Below are 16,553 nucleotides of genomic sequence, written 5' to 3'. Positions count from 1 at the left end.
GCTTCCATGGCTTTTGGTGACCTTCACTATCACCATAACGAGGTTAAGGTTTGAAAATGTAAATTGAAGTTGCTGCCACCTTTTCTGCAAATTGGCAGTCGCTTGACTTCTCCCTTTGCCCTCGTATTCAGTGGCTGCGCCTTTAATGTAAATGTACTGTACGATGTAGGTCATTTTGTTAATTCTCAAGCGATTCCCTCTTTTTTTCTCCCCCAGGGAGGTCAGCCCTTATTGTATTATTATTACAAGCGCTTCCTTAACCTTGCCAGTGCAGGCGGGGAACCAAACGCCCTTTGGAGGTTTACACCGGTGTGCTGCTCCACCCCCGTAATATGCAAGTGCTTGTTGAGTGTAATTGACACGCGTGTGGCGAAACGCTGCATTTAAAAGCAGCTGGAAACACGGCTTCCTGTGGATGTGCCGCTCTCAAGGGTTCGGCATCGCTTTCAAACTACAGTTTGAAGACAGATGTGAATTCCGAAAGCTTAAAACAGAGTCAAAATCTGTTTATCGGTGGGATGTTATCACGTATAACGTCTGAAGTCGCTGAAAGAAGGTGTGATGGATCTGTTTCATCAATCCGTCCCTTCGCTTGTGTCTGCAAAGGAGTGTAGCGGGCGTTTAAAGAGGGGGTTCACGTGGTTGCGAATCCATCCAACAGGTTGTTTGTGTTTCGCAGTCTCTGGACTGTGTCGAGAGTCCCGTTCCCGTCTGGTCACAAATTCCACAACATGACCCAGATATGCTGGCATTTCTTCAAAATGTCAAGTTGTTCACCTGGAAGGACTTCCACGGCCTGTCACCCAGTGGACAGTCACGCCCGAGGGTACGAAGCGAGACACTTGTGCCGCTGTTTATCTCATCCAGGAATCGGGCTGCTTCCCGTGGTCCCGAAGGCACCTTCAAATCAGGACGGCGCCGGAACGCCATCGCGGCGAGACATCTCGTATTTTACGGCCATCATCTGGACGCCGTCCCGCGTTCGGTTTATAGATACAAAAGAAGACACGGTTAATAAATCCAAGGCGCTCGAGCGTGTAAAAAGGAAAGCGCAAGTTTACAATGCTACAGAAACAGGACATAAAAAGCTCTTCTTCCAAAAACTCCATTAAATTCCGATGACAGCCAACGGATGCGTTTCAATACAACTCAGTACAAGTACTGAAAAACATAAATAAAATGGCTTCTTTGAACTAAAATGAAAGATTTCTTTCCCTTTTCTGACAAGTATTTCACTCACTGAAATGTGAGCACGTTTAACCAGTCATCATGAAGACTACACTTGTGTTCCTTCTCATTCTATTTCACGCCCCTCTCAGTTCAACCATAGCCGATGAGTTAATTGTCAGATCTTGGCAATTTAGCCCATGTCTACGATCAGTGACGGACTTGGCAATTTCGGGGCCTAAGGCGAACATATCCAGGGGTCCTCTTCATGGGTCGGGTTAAAAAGGTGAGAAGGGTGTGGAGAAAGTATGTTCCTGTACACTAGGGCTGTCCTAAACGACAAATTTTCTCCTGATTAGTCAGCCGACTAGTTTTACGATTGGTCGACTAATCTAATAATTTTCTTCTTTTTAAACTAAATTAGCAATGAAATTTTTGTTGACGCTTATTAACTCACAAAACCATTTTGGAACACCTAAATTAGTAGTACAAATAATCATGTAAATAACAATAATTAATCACAAACAATGAGGTTAAATGCTGATAGCATTTACTAGTGCAAAAGAATGGAAAGTAAACAGATTCAGAACACTGACTTTGCCTTTTCAACATTTTTCAAAACAATTCTTAAAACAATAATAATTATAATAATTATTAGGGTTGTTCCGATCATGTTTTTTTGCTCCCGATCGTTTTAGTTTGAGTATCTGCCGATCCCGATATTTCCCGATCCGATTGCTTTTTTTTGCTCCCGAGTCAATTCCAATCATTCCGGATAATTTTTCCCGATCATATACATTTTGCCAATGCATTAAGAAAAAAAATGAATAAAACTCGGACGAATATATATATTTAACATACAGTACATAAGTACTGTATTTGTTTATTATGACAATAAATCCTCAAGATGGCATTTACATTATTAACATTCTTTCTGTGAGAGGGATCCACGGATAGAAAGACTTGTAATCCCTAAAGGATAAATGTGACTTTGTATATTGTGACTAAATATTGCCATCTAGTGTATTTGTTGAGCTTTCAGTAAATGATACTGTAGCCATGCCCAAATGCATGATGGGAAGTGCAACCATGACTGTGCGTAGTGCTACCAATTGATATATCTTCTCTGCCTTGGGAAATAACATAGGGTGTTAAGAAAAAGATCAATTACTAACTTGCTTCCCCACATTGCTTCCCACGATAATTCTAATCGTAGGGAGAGGGATTGTAAGACTTTAGCCAATTAAAACTAGGCTCCAAAGGCTGCCAAAATTCACTCTACTCATTTTACGCTGCCTTTTAGCTCTCTATATAGGCAAAATGGCAAAATATTTTAACGTGATACATTTTTGAAAAAATTAATTACCGCCGTTATCGGGATAAATTTGATAATCCTATTTTAAGCCCAAACTAAAGACTCTGGATGAGTGTAACATATTATGTCTGTAACGTTAAATACAATTAGAAAACGATTTAATTTAAAAAAAAAAAATTTTTTTAAAAAGGCATGTCCGATATTTTTTTGCCGATTCCGATACTTTGAAAATGATGTGATCGGACCCGATCGATCGGCATCCCGAGTTGGGGGTGCTGCTGGCTCGGTGGCCCAAGCCCTTGCCATTTGGGGCATGGGCAGCTGGTTGGGGGCCCCCTACTGGTTGGGGGCCTAAGGCGATCGCCTACTTCGCCTGAATAGTTGATCCGCCTATGTCTACGATACAGTATTTGCCTCAAAATCTCTACTCAAACCCACATAAATTGAGACAACAGCTTAGAACCAACATGGCAGTCATTCTTGTGACCAGCAGTTCTTCTTGAGACTTTTTTTTTTTTTCTCAGGTCTAATCATGATAGACAAGCCTAGCAAATTTCATGTGAAACTCGGGGAATAATTAAGAGGCATGTTTGCCAGATGAACGGCAAGGCTGAAGAACACCTGAGGCTTTTTTTTTGGACCGGCTTCCACTTCCACTGAGCTCCCTGTAGAATTCCACGCTGTTCGCCTGCTGCTGCAGCTTCTTTTTATAACGACGCTACTCTCACCGTGACTGTGAAAATGCTCTCAATTCCAATTGTATCCACGTTAGACCGAGAATGTTTCGTATGTTAAAAAAAATGCAGTTTCATTCAGATTAATTGGCATTTGGGATGGCTAATCGTTCGTATGATTAAAGTTTCACGAGCGAAAAAAAGAGCACCATCTTGTGTCTTGCGTCATATTTTCTCTTTTCTGTGAATACCCCGACAAATGCTGCATTGATTAGTGGGTTTTGTGTGTGTGCGAAACGCAATTACCAAACGGCGTTTGTTTGCCCGAGATAATCAACCCTCCTGCTTTCCATCCATCCCGCCGTCGCTTCACCAATCAATGGCCGCTTTAGTGCTACTTCATATTGTGAGGCTTCGCAATCACTCAGCATCTTGATAAGGAGCTAAAAGGGCCTCGGCGGCCATTTGTCGGTGCAGAAGAGAAGCTATCAACGCGGTCTTTTTGTCACTTGAGCACTGCTCGCTTCAGCACGAGAGAACACGTGACAAAACAAGATGCTTGAATATTTGTTTTTACAAAAAGAAAGGAGAAAAGTGCATCGGCAGATTGAACGTACCGTAATTTCCCGAATATAAGGCGCACCCGTGTATAATGCGCACCCCAAATTTACTTGTAAAATCTAGGGGAAATTATTGTACCCGTTTATAACGCGCACCCTAATTTTAGCACCAATAAATAGAAGAATACACGAAAACAGAGCTCGTGTACAGATACAGAAATGTCATTTTACTGACTGGTGAAACACAGCACTAGCATAGCATATTGGTTGTTCAAAACATTACCTTAAACTGACAATATTTACTGTAATAATATGATTTGACAACTTCTCCAACTTACCAGAATCTAGGAGAAAACAAAACAGATGTGACTTTTCTTTTAAAGGCTGCTGTATAACTTGCTCGTTTCATCATGATGAAGAAATGTTTCTTCCATGGATTGATACGGTAAAATGAAAGTGAGAACGTAAGTCGCAAATCCGACACGACAGTAACAATAGGAACTATTGTTTTTTGGGTTTGACTTTCCCGAGGGTCAGATATAGTTGACGAACACACACAGGAAGTCTGTGTTGTTACGTTTGTTATGGTCCGAGTTGTGGAGCTGCAATAAAATTTGACTCAAATGAGTTCAAGAAACTAAATTCTGTGCTTTATGAAGAGTGAAAAAAGCAGAATTTAACACAGACAAAATCATTCCGCCGATCAGAGTGAAGTATGACCGAAACAAAATGGTGACGCCACGTACAGTAATGGTCGGCAAAGGATCGCCGCATTCGTTTCTTTAACACAACGTGGCCGTGTCAATAAAAAAAAAAAAATCTGTTTATATACAGTATATATATATAATATACAGTGTCCTCCATAATTTTTGGCACCCCTGAAAAAGATGTGTTTTTTAGCTTGTAATTTTTTTTAAAATTCAAATAATATGGGACCTTAATGGAAAAAAAGAGAAAAATCCAACCTTTAATACAAGTGCATTCATTCAGTGGGGGAAAAATCCCACATAAAGAAAAAAATGATTTGACATCAAATAATGTGTGTCACAATTATTAGCACCCCTGGTGTTAATACTTTGTACAACCCCCTTTTGCCAACAAAACAAGGTCTGGGGACTGAGATGGCCATGGGAGGAGCTTGATTTTGTGTCTGGTGAACCATTTCTGTGTAGATTTGGCCATATGTTTAGGGTCATTGTCTTGCTGAAAGACCCATCTTCAGCTTTCGGGCAGAGGGCAACAGATTTTGATTGAAAATGTCCTGGTATTTCAAAGCATTCATGATGCCATGCACCCTAACAAGGTTCCCAGGGCCTTTGGAAGCGAAACAGCCCCACAGCATCACTGACCCACCCCCATTCTTCACAGTGGGTATGAGGTGCTTTTCAGCATGCGCATCTTTCGTGGCACGCCAGACCCACTTAGAGTGTTGTTGCCAAAAAGCGCAATCTTGGTCTCACACAAAAATACACACGGTCCCAGTTGAAGGCTGGGACCTGGCACCTCATACCCACTGTGAAGTATGGGGGTGGGTCAGTGATGCTGTGGGGCTGTTTCGCTTCCAAAGGCCCTGGGAACCTTGTTAGGGTGCATGGCATCATGAATGCTTTGAGATACCAGGACATTTTAAATCAAAATCTGTTACCCTCTGCCCGAAAGCTGAAGATGGGTCGTCACTGGGTTTTTCAGCAAGACAATGACCCTAAACATATGGCCAAATCTACACAGAAATGGTTCACCAGACACAAAATCAAGCTCCTCCCATGGCCATCTCAGTCCCCAGACCTTGTTTTGTTGGCAAAAGGGGGTTGTACAAAGTATTAACACCAGGGGTGCTAATAATTGTGACACACATTATTTGATGTCAAATAATTTTTCTTAATGTGGGATTTTTTCCCCCACTGAATGAATGCATTTTCATTGAAGGTTGGATTTTTCTCTTTTTTTTCCATTAAGGTCCCATATTATTTGAATTTTTAAAAAAAATATTAGAAGCTAAAAAAACACATCTTTTGCAGGGGTGCCAATAATTATGGAGGACACTGTATATATGTTTCTGTCTACATCCATGTACCCGTTTATAATGCGCACCATGATTTTACAAGTTGATTTAGGAGAAAAAAAGTTTGCGATATATTCGGGAAATGATGGTATTTTTTTATAATTCAAAACCAATTTTAACTAAAAAAAAAAAATAAACAAAGCATTCTGACATTGGCAGTTCTTGAAAACAGTCAAAACCACTGCACAAATTCCAAAATTGGAGTTGACGTTGTGGTGGCATCAGTTCTTTAGGTAAACAAGCATCCAGTGTCCTCAAATGATAAAAAAAAAAACTAACTCAAAAGAGGCCCAAAGCCTCAATGTTAACTTTGGCAATAAGTGGCAAATGCACAAGAATATGTAACATTTTACTGAAACCTTTTTTTAATAGAAATAAAAAATATTGGTATATATTGGCATATAGGTTGTTGTTCAGCCTTTGGCAATATGTGTTAAAAGTTAAAGTGTATTATTTACCATTATATTGGAATTAGGGCTGTCGAACTATTAAAATTTTTAATCAAGTTAATCACAGCTTAAAAATTAATTAATCGTAATTAATCACAATTCATACCAGCTATAAAATATGCCATATTTTTCTGTAAATTATTGTTGGAATGGGAAAATAAGACATAAGACTGATACATACATTAAACATACTGTACATAAGTACTGTATTTGTTTATTATAACAATAAATCAACAAGATGGCATTAACATTATTCACATTCTCATCAAGCGATCCATGGATAGAAAGACTTGTAGTTCTTAAAAGATAAATGTTAGTACAAGTTATAGACATTTTACATAAAAACCCCTCTTAATGTTTTCGTTTTAATAAAATTTGTAAAATTTTCAATCAAAAAATAAACTAGTAGCTCGCCATTGTTGATGTCAATAATTACACAATGCTCATGGTGCATAAAATCAGTCGCACCCAAGCGCCAGCAGAGGGAGACAAAAAACACAAGTAACAAGTGGACATGACACTGCTGTCATTTTAATCTGAGCGGGGCATGTGCGTTAATTGCGTCAAATATTTTAACGTGATTAATTTAAAAAATTAATTACCGCCTGTTAACGCGATAATTTTGACAGCCCTAAAAAACATAAACATGGATTAAAACAACTCAGATGAATGATAAACATTAGTCGTAGAACGTGTCGGGAGACGTGATTAAAAGCCTCCTGTTTAATAAAACACACACACGTGGTGTATGACTGATTGCTAATCGCGTCTCCTTGTTGTTGTCTGCTCGAATAGAGCGTGCCCAGTCACCCCGACGCGGGACGGATGCACTTGATAGTCAATTGACGCCATTTGCAATCATTCGTACGCAATGTGTGTGTGTGTCGTAATAAAGAGCAGGCATTTAATCACGGCGGAAGACTTGGGCGGACTGTCAAGCGTGTCCGTCCTGTATCAGGATGTCGGGGCGTGCTCGACAACAACAAGGAGCCGCCATTAGCAATCAGTCATACGCCATGTGTGTGTGTTTTATTAAAGAGGAGACCTTTAATCACACCTGAAGACACTTCCTGCCTGGTTGCCCTCCCCTCTACATTGTGATTGCAACGTGATTTATGTTCCCTGAGGGAGGCCCTCTTCTCTGCTCTCCCGCTGTGAAATATCTTTTCTATCAAACTGTAATCGGCCGTCATCAAATCGGCCGATTTTAATCTGCCAGGAAACAAATGATTCTGGGTGACATTTGTTGAATGTGTGCACCAACTTATTCAGATTTTGAAAACTGTCTGGATGGCAGCAAATGAGTTGAACAGAGAAAAAAACTAAAGTGTGCTGTGTAGTCCGTCGTGGCCACTGGGGGCAGTATAATATATCAAAGATTTAGGAATTCCGCAGTAAGGTGCAATGGCGTACCGCAAGCAAAACGTCACTTCCGCTCATTAATATTCATGACATTAGCTACTGTTGCCAAGTAGGGACAAGCCACCGTTTGTCCCAAATAGGAAATGAATGGAAATCGTGTACGAAGGAGATGTTTACAGAGCTAAACCTACCAATTCTCTCCGAAAATGATGTGCCTGGTGCCAAATTCACTGGCAAAGATGTGGAAGAACATAAAAAGGTTCAGTCAAAGAGATGGCTTGAGTGTCGAAGGCTGAAAAAGACGAAAAAAAGAGCCTACCTAAGCATAGCCTTAGCTTTTTTATCGACGCGACTGTCAATGACATTCTCCTGTTTCAACAAGCTATCCTTTACCATCAGCCCTGTCTTTCTTATATATCCTCTAGTTGTCCTACGTCTCTGACCGTTCTTGGGGGTAATTTAGTTAGCTTTGTGTAGCGATCGCAAATGCTACTCAGTGACAGCCAACGAACACTTTTAATTTTTTTATTGATAACAAATCTTAATTCTATAAAGTTGTTTTATATATGTACGTATATTTAACAGAAACAGTAACAGTGGCAGTCAGATACCATTGTAATTCTTTTCAGGTCATTCATTTTCAGACAGAAGCAGTACGGCACAACGTTACACACACAAAAATAAGTTAAAAATATAAAAATGGCTTACCTCTTTGTCCTCTGAAAGACCATGCCAACCCAACAAAATGATTACTGCATATGAAATGTGAATGGATTCACCGAGCTGGTGTTAAAGTCCACGCAAGTTGATTCGTCTTCACATTTTTTCCTCCCGAGTTTTTGGTTTCCGGAAACGTATGAAGGAAACATCCTTCATGTGCCGTAATGTCTAGAGTCATTTCTACAAGTTCCAAAAAAGCAATGCGTGATCGGCATGTTCGTTTTTGAAAGATTACCGGCGAAAAGTAGCACAAATTGCGTTGTTTCTATGCGAGGGCGGGTCTATAATGTCCCACTTCGGCTTGACTTCCGCTTTACGTTGCGACGTCACGGTCTAAAAATAGCATGCGTGCGGTACGCCATTGTATCAGTCATTCTTCGCAGAGGATAAAGAATATATGCCTGTGAGTTTTTTGTCTTTTTTTTAATATATATCATCTGGACACATGTTGCTAATCTTTAGCTTATGTCCAAATATGTGTTAGCATTTAGCTAGTAGATTAATTGGTAAGAAATGCGCTGTTCATATATCATGTTAGCACCAGCAGCTTAAAGCAGAAAATTCAGTCAAACACTTGCTTGTGTCTAAAAAAAATAAATCACGTTGGGTCACTCGTATCTCAAGGCACCACTGGAGAGGTACTAAATGCGGCAGTAGAACAGCATTCTATACTCTACAGCAGGGGTTGGGAACCTTTTTGACTGAGAGAGCTAAAACACCTATCAAATTTAAAAATGTGACTCCACGAGAGCCAAACAGAGTGTGTGTACATATACAGAGGAAGTGCGTGTGTGTGTATATATTATATAGTCGCCGAGTTGTCATTGATAAAAATCTCAGTTGCGTACACACCACATGGATTGGCTTTGCGTATATTTCCTGTAAGTGGAAACCACAACCAGGGGGACGTATGCATCCTTGTGGCCGAGACAGGTGGAGTCTCTCAAGGTAGCAGTTTCGTGAGTCTCACTCTCCTGGAAGTGGCAACAATTTCACTGGCGAAAAAGTCATAAAAGTGAAACCGATCACACGCCTGTGTGACTTGCGGTACCACAGTTCACTTTTGTGGTTTAATTTTCCTCTATGCATTTTTATTAACTATACTATATGTTATAGCCACGCTGCTGGCTAAGCGGAGAATTAACGCGTGAGGTGAGGCCTGTAATGCCAATCTCCGTGCAATCCTCGACCACCAATGGGCACCGAATTGAAGCATATCATTGCAACGTACGTTTGAAGGGTCCAAGATCACTGTGAGAATGCGCCATGAGCTCAGCACAGCTCATTCATGTCAAACGAGCCGGTTAGTTCCACGTTTAAGATTACGGGTTGGTGGAGAGCCAGATGAAAACACATCAAAAGAGCCAGATATGGCTCCCGAGCCATAGGTTCCTGACCTCTGCTCTACAGTATGTCTTTTTGGTAGCAATTTTAGCGTATATGAGTGACATTCCCCACAATAAAATGCTCTGAAATTCCACTTTCTTTCATGATTTTCTCACTTGTCTTTGCAATTCCACCAAAAAGCACACAAAAGCCAATAATCATTCTTATCTCCCAAGGGGTTCAAACTACCTTTCCCCTTTTTATATCCACACCCAAACCACAAATAAGCCATTTCAAAACAAGCGACCGGTTCCATTCAAGCCAAGCAGAGCCGTAATCCTTTTGCGCATGCAAAATCCACCCGGTGCGCACCTTTTGTCTGCGCTTTTACGCACGCAGGGCGCACCGCCGCGCTTTGCGTGTGAACCAGCATGCACCGTGTTTCAAGCAGTTCTGAGGAATACGCTTTTTGAAACAAATGATGCACCTTTCCCTCAAAGAACCACAAATAAATTCAGTTTGAGTTCAGTAAAGTTAATAAACTTGACTCTGTAATGAATGAGGAAAAATTCTTAATTGGGTTTATTCTTGATTTTGAATTAAAAAATGCATGGTCCATTCATGTGCGCCATTTGTTTAAAAAAAAAAAAAAAACGCAAAGGAATCCTCTTCCTTTCCTCAGTGCTCATTTCGTTTCCTGCGTCACGAACAGTCCAAATAATCTTTGCCTTGACGGTTTTTTAGCGGAAGGGTTCGAACCTCTTACCGCGATGGTGTGCAGTTAAGCAGCTTCACTTAAAATCTTACCCCAAAAAGGTGTCGTGTCTCACCTGCTCTCGCGCCTCGGTCACGGTCACGGTGCTGCTGCTGGTGGAGCGTTTCTCCTCCTGTGATGCTGCTGCTCGTGCGGCTGCGCTTCATCGCGCCGTGCAGCCCGCATGTGTGCGCGCGTGCTTGTGGAGGCGAGCGGCGCCTTGGCTGCGCACAAGGAACTGGGGGAGGCGCGTCAGGGTGGGAGGAAAGAAAGAAAGACTGAGGGAGAGAGAGAGAGAGAGGAAGAAAAGGGGGGCGTGATGACGCTCTTCATTTGGGATTTATGTGAACAATGAACTGCGTGCGTGAGTGTCTGTCAATTGTATTCAGACATTTCAGTAGGAACCCCTCGACAATAAGATTAAAATAATCCCATTGACGGCTGTAGATGTCCAATCCATTTCTAAAAATCTGCGAGTGAAATCATATTCTCCTAGAACATGCAATTTCTGGAGAAATTACTCTGGGTCTTTGCTCTGTGGTTATACAGATCTTAACCCCGCCCAGGTTGGCGTGGAGACATTTCGGGGACAATATCAGGTCACTTCCTGTTGATTTGGGGACATTTTTAGTTTTTTTTTGCCATTGAAAATGAATGGGGGAAAAAATTTGGACGTCCATGGACGTCAGTGGTATCGACTTAAATAGGCGTCAATAGAATCCAAGCACATTAGCATCAGTAGAATGAAAAAACATGATTAAATGCCATTGGAAATGAATGGGAAGTTTGGACGTCCATGGACATCGATGGCAGCACCCTCCATAAGCGTCAATGGATTCAGGGACATTTGGGGGACACGTCCTGTTGATATCTGGTCATTTCCTGTTGATTTGGGGACTTTTTTTTTTTTTTTGCCATTGAAAATGAACGGGAAAAAAATTTGGACGCCCATGGACGTCAATGGCAGCACCCTCCATAAGTGTCAATTGATTCAGGGACATTTGGGAGACACGTCCTATATATATCTGATCATTTCCTGTTGATTTGAGGACATTTTTTTTTTATCCATTGAAAATTAATGGGAACATTTTGGACGTCCATGGACGTCAATGGTATCGACTTAAATAGGCGTCAATGGAATCCAAGTACATTAGCATCAATAGAATGAAAAAACATAATTAAATTCATTCATTCATTTATTTTCCATGCCGCTTTTTCCTCACGAGGGTCGCAGAGGTGCTGGCCAATCGCAGGGCACAAGGAGACATACAACCATTCACTCACTCACTCATACCTATGGACAATTTAGAGTGTTCAATCAGCCTACCATGCATGTTTTTGGGATGTGGGAGGAAACCGGAGTTCCCGGAGGAAACCCACACAGCCATTGGAAATGAATGGGAAGTTTGGACGTCCATGGACATCAATGGCAGCAACCTCCATAAGTGTCAATGGATTCGGGGACATTTGGGACACACGTCCTATATATATATATCTGATAATTTCCTGTTGATTTGGCGACATTTTTTTTTTATCCATTGAAAATGAATGGGGAAAAAAATTGGACGCCCATGGACGTCAATGGCAACACCCTCCATAAGAGTCAATGGATTCAGGGACATTTGGGGGACACATCCTGTTGATATCTGGTCATTTCCTGTTGATTTGGGGACATTTTTTTTTTACCCATTGAAAATGAATGGGAAAAAATGTGTACGTCCATGGCCGTCAATGGCATCGACTCACAGATGCCTCAATGGAATCCAAGTATATTAGCATCAATAGATTTGACATACATGGCCGTCAATGGCAACAATGCCATGTAAATTCTATTGGAAATCCCATTGAAAGTGAATGGGACATTTCCCATTAAAAATGAATGGGCAAGTTTTTGGCCAATTTCCGGGGAACCGTAAATTTTATTCAAATTCTGTATATAACTTTGATGCCCCTCACTGTCCTGGAATTTTTGATGCCCAAATTTTGTGATTTTGTGAAAAATTGTGGGACTATTAAAAATTAAAAATCCCATTAAAAATGAATGAGCAAATTTTTGTCAAATTGCCGGGAAACCGTACATTTAAAAAAAAAAAAAAAATTCTCTGACTTTTATGTCCCTCGCCGTCCTGGAATTTTTGACGCCCAAATAGTGTGTTTTGGTCAAAAATTGAAGGATTAGATACATTTTGAAACTTTTATTTTTTTCCCCATTAAAAATGAATGGCCAAGTTTTTGGCAAATTTCCGGTGAACCGTAATTTTTTTCCAAATTCTGTGTATAACTTTTATGCCCCTCACTGTCCTGGAATTTTTTATACCTAAATTATGTAATTTGGTCAAAAATTGTAGGACTAGATACATTTGGAAAATTGCTTTTTTTATGGAAAATTGCCGTTTGCGGCGTAACGGAAAATTTTTCTGAGCCGTTTGTAAAATTCCCTGCGTCACGCAAAAATTCCGGACGTGTCGATACTTGAATGGTGCCGATCGGTCAAGCGGTTTGGGCTGAGCGGGGCGACGAAGGAATCCCATTTAAAAAACAAAAACTGAATAATACTATCTGGGTCTTTTTTTAAAGACCCAGATAACTAATGCAATAAAATCTGCACTATGAATGGAGGCCAATGTGCAGTCACATGTCAAACCATGCAGTTAATTTAAATTAAACACGGCGAAAAGAACGTTATTTCGCGTGTAAAGACGTTTAGACGACGTTCTACAAGTGTAAGACCAAACTTAAGTGAGCGCATCAGTATTCAGCATCTCAATCCAATCGGGCGGAGGTGGCTGCGGGGAGCGCGGGTGGTCCCCCCGCGTGTGGGAGACGAATGCTCTTTAATCAGGAGGAAGTTTGCGCTAAGTTGTTTACAGCAGATTGGATGCGTTGGCTGCACCTAATCCAAAATGAAAACAATCAAAAAAAACTCGCCTGACTTGCCGCGTGCGTGCAAGTAATCTCCGATTCCGTCATTGGAACTTTATTAACAACATCGCTCGCTTCACATATTCTGCATGTGAAAATACTTGAGTTTGGAGCGAGTATGCTAATTGCGTTTTGTTTTTATTTCTGCAGAACTTCAGTAAATGGGAAGGAGTTGGCGATGTTTTCTCCCATTTGCCGAGCGATTCGTCTTCCTATTTGGACTAATGGGGAGCGCACCACTTCAGCAATCCCCAAAGTGCTGCGGAAGCGCTTGCGACGTGCGCAGGTATTTGCCTTTTTCTTTTACACACTGTAATTAAAAAGCATGGTCATTTAGCGAAATGTTTATAGAAGTTCAGTAGGTGAGAATTTAAAGCCGTCGTTGACGGCGATGGACATTAGCCATCGCCGTCCAGGGTTGTTGCTATTATAATTAGGGCTGCAGCTATCGAATATTTTAGTAATCGAGTAATCGACTGAAAATTCTATCGAGTAATCGAATAAAACAAATATATTTTTAGGTGAAGAGCAATTATAAATATACATGAGAAAACATTTCATCTAACCTTGAACCATTTTCAGTCAATCAATGTCTTTATTTTCGATGTACTATATTGTTGAAAACAGCCAACAATTGCATCTCAGTTGTAACTAGAATTACAAAAAAAAAAAAAAAAAACTATTTCACTGCATTCACTCAAAAACCTTTAGATGTTATTAAAAAATAAATAAATAAATTAATTAATTAATTTAAAAATATATATATATATATATATATATTAGGGCTGTCAAACGATTACAATTTGTAATCGAGTTAATTACAGCTTAAAAATTAATTAATCGTAATTAATCGCAATTCAAACCGTCTATAAAATATGCCATATTTTTCTCTAAATTATATATATATTCTTTAAAATAAATTGTTGGAATGGAAAGATAAGACACAAGATGGATATATACATTCAACATACGGTACATAAGGACTGTAGTGGGCATTTCACTCTACTGTCATTTAAATCTGTCTATGCTGTCCTCACTCCGAAGCGTCTACTTTTTCCAAAGCTAGACAGCTAGTGAACGACGCCTTAATAATTCTTCCTTTTTCATCTGATTTATTAATAAAATGGCCTCAAACCATTGTCCTCTTTAGACCGTCGTAAAACTACAAAATAAAAGTACACAAGCATTGCATTAGCAACAACGTTAGCTTAGCACGCTATACAGGTTCACTAAACATAAACAAAAAGCGTCTCATACAAAAAATATAACATTTCGCTTACTAACATAATATTTACATTCTTTACAACAACCATACTTACGGACAAATCTTGTCCAAGGATCATATAAGCACAACATTATCAGCCCGAGATGTCGTGCAGCCATAATGAACTGGTAAGAAAACAATAAACCATGTCGCAAAGCGACCACAAGAGTTCGCTGTTGGATAGCATAAAAAGCCTTGCTGTAAAACTTACCAAAAGGCAGAAGACTTTCTGAGCGGGACATGTGCGTTAATTGCGTCAAATATTTTAACGTGATTAATTAAAAAAATTAATTACCGCGCGTTAACGCGATAATTTTGACAGCCCTAATATATATATATATATATATCCCTAAAAATGCCGTTATGCTTGATAACACACATCACTTAAAAGTTAGGATTTTTTCCCCACGTGTTTCAATTGAATTTCTATTTGTGTCAAGCCATTTTTAAGTTCTAGTTAAGTTTTAAGTTAGTCTAAACTGTAATTCCTGATAGGATTTTGAGTTTTTGCAGTGTTCAAAATAAATATATGATACACGCTGTATTGGAGCACATTAGGGACCAGTGCTACTTGGTGTTTTATCCAGCAATGACTACTGAGCTCAAATTGATAGTTAGCATGATTGATTTTTTATTTTACACACTCATCACTCCACAACGCTATGTTATGTTAAAGCCTGTATGTAAGACACGTTAGCCACGCATCGACAGTGGTCATAATTAATAGAAACCTAGCCCTCCGCAGGGCTAACGTAACTTGAGTTAGTGACAGTAACGTTAATCTTTATTTATTCGCACTTAGCGTCCTTTATTAGCGCTTAGCGCTCTACTGCTTTAAGATGGCGGCTGTTTACTAACGCTGCCCAGACGCGGCCGAGTCTGTCATTGCGCATCTAGTTCAACATACATGTGATCTCTATGAGACTCATCAGACGCTACCTACCAACGTAGCATCGTGCGGGCTAGTATTTAGCAACGTCGGCGTCGTTTGTAGCGGCTGTCGGTTGCAGTAAGTTTTTTTTTTTTTTTTTTTTTTTTTGCTTCTTCCTCTACGCACGTGACGTCAGCGCGTTGTCCCGCATTAAAAGTAGTCCGAGCAAAACGTGATGCTTAGAGCTGTCAAAATAAACGATTACTCGAGGTGAATAAAATTACTCGGATCAGTTTTTAAACTCGAGTTACTCGAGTTGCTCGAGTATTCGTTTCAGCTCTAATTATAATAGTATTCAGTGTAGTGCTGCAACGATTAATTGATTAACTCGAGTAGGGGTGTGACAATATATCGAAATGGTGATATACAGTATCGTGATACTTTGTATCCCAAAAGGTTATCGATATGCTCCTGCCAAGAATGGAAATATCGTTTTAAAAAGGTGTCGATGTCTAGAAAAAATAAAAATGAACCAACAGTTTGCTACCAAAATCTTCCACCATAATAGTGTCTCAATTAACTCTAAGGCTGCATTGACGGTGCTTGACGCCCAATCCATTTAGACTGGGAACGTTCATTCATTCGAAACCAGAGCGTTCAGTCATTCTTTCCGATTTTCAGGGCATTTACAGGTCATTTCCTGATGAGTTTGAGTCACTGCCTGTTCATTTGGGCGATTCCCAGGTAACTTCCTGTTCTGTAACTCAAAATAAACAGGAAGTGACCCATAAAATACCCCAAAATCAACAGGAAGTGACTGAAAATCAAGAGTCAAGAAATCCTACGCAACTAACACTGGCAAAACCTTTTGCTATGCGTAACAAACTGGCACTCGACAGTCCCAAAGCCCAGGGAATAACAAAAGCCATTGCCAAAGAATTCATTCTGGATGACGAGCCATTATCTCTCGTGAGTAAAGACGCACCATCCAACACTTAGAACCACGGTACAACATGCCCAGCCGTCATTACATCCTTGAGCGATTCGGCCGTGGAAGATTCGAGAACGATTCACAAACATCCAAATTCTGATTATTGAAATATGTCA

At 40.2% G+C, this 16,553-nt stretch overlaps 1 protein-coding gene and 1 long non-coding RNA gene across 3 annotated transcripts in view; one reads left to right on the top strand and one right to left on the bottom strand.

Moving 5' to 3' along the window:
- The window catches only part of chrm2a (cholinergic receptor, muscarinic 2a), an 85,943-nt gene extending 75,334 nt beyond the window's left edge, over positions 1-10,609 (bottom strand). The window contains exon 1 of one of the 2 annotated variants that reach the window (XM_057854120.1): positions 10,466-10,609. The gene's annotated coding sequence lies outside the window, so the exon portion shown is untranslated. Of the gene's footprint in view, positions 1-10,442 lie in introns of both variants that reach the window. The other variant, XM_057854121.1, reaches the window with a different exon arrangement.
- Positions 1-13,597, top strand: part of LOC130927969 (uncharacterized) — an 88,923-nt gene extending 75,326 nt beyond the window's left edge. Inside the window, exon 4 of the long non-coding RNA XR_009066560.1 lies at positions 13,462-13,597. This is a non-coding gene — a long non-coding RNA (uncharacterized LOC130927969). The remainder of the gene's footprint in view (positions 1-13,461) is intronic.
- The last annotated feature ends 2,956 nt before the right edge of the window (positions 13,598-16,553 follow it).

This window comes from Corythoichthys intestinalis, chromosome 13 (genome assembly GCF_030265065.1).
Source record: "Corythoichthys intestinalis isolate RoL2023-P3 chromosome 13, ASM3026506v1, whole genome shotgun sequence".
NCBI classification, from domain to species: Eukaryota; Metazoa; Chordata; class Actinopteri; order Syngnathiformes; family Syngnathidae; genus Corythoichthys; species Corythoichthys intestinalis.
The sequence above is the reverse complement of the archived record's forward strand: the minus strand, read 5'-3'. Positions and strand labels throughout refer to the sequence as shown.